Source organism: Lycium barbarum, chromosome 6 (assembly GCF_019175385.1).
Source record: "Lycium barbarum isolate Lr01 chromosome 6, ASM1917538v2, whole genome shotgun sequence".
Lineage (NCBI taxonomy): Eukaryota > Viridiplantae > Streptophyta > Magnoliopsida > Solanales > Solanaceae > Lycium > Lycium barbarum.
In genome coordinates this window covers 48,222,178-48,227,284 of record NC_083342.1, presented here as the reverse complement: position 1 = coordinate 48,227,284, position 5,107 = coordinate 48,222,178, and the positions used below count along the sequence as shown (strand labels likewise).

At 38.2% G+C, this 5,107-nt stretch overlaps 1 non-coding gene across 1 annotated transcript; it reads right to left on the bottom strand.

Moving 5' to 3' along the window:
- Positions 1-3,997: 3,997 nt before the first annotated feature.
- LOC132600956 (small nucleolar RNA R71) lies at positions 3,998-4,104 on the bottom strand. Its single transcript, XR_009567410.1, has one exon. It is a non-coding gene; the product is annotated as a small nucleolar RNA R71 (small nucleolar RNA).
- Between the last annotated feature and the right edge of the window lie 1,003 nt (positions 4,105-5,107).

The following is a 5,107-nucleotide window of genomic DNA, read 5'->3' as shown; positions in this document are numbered from 1 at the left end:
ATCTAATCGAAGAATAGGCCTATATCTAAGTGAAACAATATCTAACTCAGTCTTAAACCTTAACTGATATCCACTCATGGCATGATGCTCAGATGACACATACAATGAGGAAACTAGTCAATGAAACTGGTTCTTATGACCACCGAGTTATGCACCTCTATCCCATATAAAGCTGTATAAATAAGTCTATACTGTCAATCCACCCAAGTCAGTCCTATTATCCTTTTTCCTGAAAGAAAACCAACTTAAGTCAGCCATATACAATGCTGACCTTGTACCAAATATCTAACCTCATAAATCCCCTCCTTTTTTGCAAATCCATATATATTGGTCAGAAGACACCACAACTCACCTCAAAATCACAAATATAAGACTCCCAAATCCACACATGCTAAGGAACTAAATTATCTGTTACAAAAGAACACAAGCAGAAACTCAGGGGGTTATATGGTGAAACTTTGAAAAAAAAAAGAGGAAGATGCTGAACATAGAGAAACATTGGAGTTACATATAAGAAGATCTAATCTTGCTAAGAAAATGTTTTCCCTAGTTGATGATGACTAAAGGGATTGATAAGAGAGAAATTCTAAATCAAGACTGTGATAAAACTAGGCTGACTCCAACTAAAGTCAGTAGGTATGAAGAAAGACACAGACGAGAATGGATGAGAGGAGGAACACGTGACCTTGAAGGTTGATCATACACCATAGAGGAGGATATTTTAATATTTTTACTCAACTTAAAACAAGCTATGGGGACATACATAAACCAATTAAGATAAATAGAGAACTTAGTCCCCATCTCTCAGAGTAAAAACCAAACCTAACTCCAACCAGATACAAACCTGATGACCATTAAATACCTGATTTTATTAGAATGATATGTAGCAATCCTTTGGTTAGGTTGTATGACTTAATGTGGTACATGCATAAAATCCTCCTAATGTTTTAACTTGATAAAGTTGTTAGAGCTCTTGTATTATGTTCATACTAGTATAGATCGAGTGGCCAAGAGTTTGATATTGATAGAATGCACTTGATCTTATTGATACACTAACCTTTTGATGATGTTAAAATAGGGAAGACTCAGTTCATATGCATACATTTCATGTGCCAGATCAGATATATCAGGAACAAACATTACATAACCATATTGACAGAAAGGAAGTGGTTGAAAATGTGAAAAAGAAGAAACTGCATTATATAAGAATAAAGTTACATTGCACATATATCCAGCTCTCACTTAGGATGCTTTATAAAGGAACTGGTTCTTATTTATAAAAGAACTCAGTCTTATTTCGAAGGCACTAGTGATATAAGGAAGAAAAGGTTGTCCCGAAGGGAATGCTAAAAGAGCCTTATCCTTGAAAAGACAAAATGAACATGATCAAGTTCTAAAGATCTAGCTATCTATAGGGTTGCAAAGAGTGGAAGGTAAGTCCCTAAGAAAGACTAAGTAGGAACACAAAACTTTCTTAGTCGAGCAACCTAACCATCTAGCAGGCTGAAGTGAATGGAAGGCTAAGTCCTATCATCCGACTCAGTTAGCTTACAAACCTCGTTGAACTTGAGAGTGAACTACTGCAAGCTTACAAACCTTGTGTAGTAAGTTGTATTTGTATTAACGTGAACCTATAGTTTTGAACAACAGTGGAGCTGGTTCTAAGAGGGAAGATTAAAAACATAGGAGCTACGCCCAATGGGGAAGATGTGATTAAGATCTGCATAAGATTGAAGAAACTGATTAAGGGGACACGAAAACATATGAAGCAGTTATATGTTTGTCATCATCAAAAGGGGGAAATTATTGAGGTGTTGTCGTCTCAATAATAGTGATGAACTTAAATGAAGTTTTGATGATTGACAAACTATATATCCAAATGAAAATCAGTTAAAAAGGAGTTATAAAGAAGACATTGAAGAACTAGAAGTTCATATAGATCTCCAAAGGAACTAGTGAAGCAGTCACAGCAGAGAAGGAACTACTCAAACTAAGTGATCCTTAAGAGAAGAGTTAAGAGAGTGATATGCCATGAATTTCGGCACATTTTATGCCTTTGTAACTAGAAGTGTTGCTCGTTTTTAAGTGTTTTTACATTGTTTCTTATGTTATTTTTATGTTTTATAGGGTTGGTTAACTAAGGATCGGAAATGAGATGAAATGCTGAAAAACGGACAAATTGGAGCTAAATGACGGTCCGTAACTCATGTTACGGACCGTAACGGGGTCCGTAACTTATGTGACGGTTCGTACCATTGAACCGTAATAGGGCCTAAATTTCCAGAAATTTTTCATTGAAACCGTCAGTGTTACGATGTAGTGTTACGGTCCATAACGCATGTTACGGTCCGTAACATATCACCGTAACAGCAGCCAAATTTCCAGAGAGTTACCAAGTAAAGTCACAAGTTACGCCACAGAAGGACGGTCCGTAACACAGGTTACAGTCCATCGCATGGTGGCCGTAACATCAAGCTGAAAAATGACGAACTGAAGGATGGACCGTAACCTGGGTTACGGTCCGTAACGACACCGCGTAAGGGTATTTTTGTCCAGAAACTTGGCGCGATTTTTGTCCCTATAAATACTTAAAGTAGGGTTTTTATTTCATTATTCAGATTTCTTTTGGGAGCATAAACTCTAGGAATATTAGAAGTAATTGGAGCATTTAAAGCAACAACTTCACTCTCATTCCATCTTGTATTTGCATTGTAAGTATATTATATTAACTTGTAAGCTTTCTTTGTTAGCCAAAACTATGAGTAGCTAATTTTAAAGCTAAGGTTGTGGATCCCATGATGGATATTATGTGAATGGGTTTCTAATATTGATATATGCATAATGGTTGTTATTATTTATTCTATCTTTGGGCGTTAGCGTTGGGTAATGATTGCAAGCATTAGCCGAAGCCATTATATTAACTTTTCTTGGAAAAGAGAGTTAATATTGGTAAGATTGAATAACAATGACTCGAGGCGTTAACCCTCGTTTAATAGACTAACTTAGGAATAAGAACAAGTCTAAATTGGCATTTTTGGTCGCTCTTCGATTGAAACTCTTTTATATTCGGAAGAATCATAAAGAGGAAATACTACTTAACTGTTGGGAAACATTAGTAAGTCCTTAAGAGATCAAGTACATATTCACAGAACAACCATTAGAAATATATCACATTGAAACCTGAAGCATAATATCTAATCAAGTTGGGGAACACAACCTTAGTCTCTCTTTCGCATTAATTATATTTCAAGTCAAAGTATTCAATTACATTATTCAACAACCAATTCAAACTATCCGGAATAAGATTAAAGCCTTTAAAGACTAGTATCGCATACGATTAGTACTCTTTTCTCTCTATATTCCCTGTGCTATTCGACCCCAACCTTGTTGGGTTACTATATTTGACAACGTCCGCTTTACGCCATTAATAGGTGTAATTTGAGCGTCGTTGCTGGGGAATACGGTTTAGAAATTACTGATTGTTGTGTACTCTTTTTTAAAAGTTTTTCTATTCCATCACACCTTGTTTGCTGTTGTAGTGAACCAGGTGAACATGGCAGGAAGACCCAATCGCAATCATGCAAACCAAGGGGGAATCCAAGTGAACCATCCTGCACCAGAAGAAGAGGAGGATGAGAATGTATGTGCGGAATTCATCGACGAAGCTAATTATGCTTCTGCTGTAGTTCCTCCTAGAACGGGAAATGCTAATTTCAAAATTGATAGTTCTATCTATCAGCTATTGAAACTTGAAGGCTATTTCCGAAATTCTTCGGAAAATTGTCCACTCCGACACCTGAAGAGCTTCCTGCATGTATGTTCTCAACAATCCCAAGGTGTTGTTCCTGTTGATGCACTACGGTTACGGGTTTTCAAATATTCCTTGGCTGGCCAAGCGAAAGAATGGTATGAAAAGCTCCCCAGCAATACTATTCATACCTGGAACGAATTAGCCAATATATTTTTGAAAAAATGGTTCCCACCAAGCAAAAAGGCTGAACTTGGGGACAAGATCTTTGAGTTCAAACAACTTCCGGGGGAACAATTATATGCAGCATGGGAGCGTTTCAAATATTATCTAGCTCAATCTCCGACTCATGGATTTCCGGATGCAATCCTCACCGAGAAGTTCTACAAGGGGTTAGATACCATGAATCAAATTGCTGTCAACACTGCAGCTGGGGAATGTGTCACGACCCGACTAGGGGGCCGCGACGAGCACCCAGTGCTAGCCCACCCGAGCACCCCTTTGCTTAATCTTATGCTCGCATCTAGGTAGACCACACAATTAGATATGCATTTCCTCTCTTTCATCAAACTAGCCCCTTTGGGCGACATTACCGTTATATCGTAATTGGCATTTAGGCCACATCAAATGTACATGGGCCAACGTGGCTGACAAAATGATATACAAAACATGGGCCGACAAGGCCAAACATATCTAAACATATACACGTGACTACGAGCCTCTAAGAAGAGTATGACATAACACATGAGCGGGACAGGACCCCGCTATGCCCATAATCATATATGCAAAAGAATAAGTACCCAAAAGCTCTGGCTCCGAGGGGATGGAGCTCTGCTATGCGATCTCAGAATAAGTAGTTATGGATCAAGTCTGTCTCCCTGTACACCTGCGGGCATGACGCAGCGTCCACAACAAAAGGACGTCAGTACGAATAATGTACTGAGTATGTAAAGCATGATCTACATCGATATATAAGCATAATGAACAACATATGAAATAACATAGGAGGGGAGACAATAATATCATCGTCATGGAACTTACTTGCCTTACATAGGGACTTTCCATTTCTCATACGTATTAGTACACATACGTCATCATCCGTATCCCATAATAGTGCTCGTACCATACTTGTGCTCGTATTCGTATACATGTCCTTATTCGTATTCATATACATAGTATTATCACATTCATATTCATGTTATATACATAGTCATTTCATACACATAGCATTTACATAACATACCCGACCTCGTAGGATCGGTGTTTCATACATACTTGGTCAACCAAGGCTCAAGGTTACTCATACCTGGCCCTACCAAGGCTTCAGGGTTATCCGTACCGTCTGCAGAGGTGTGCACG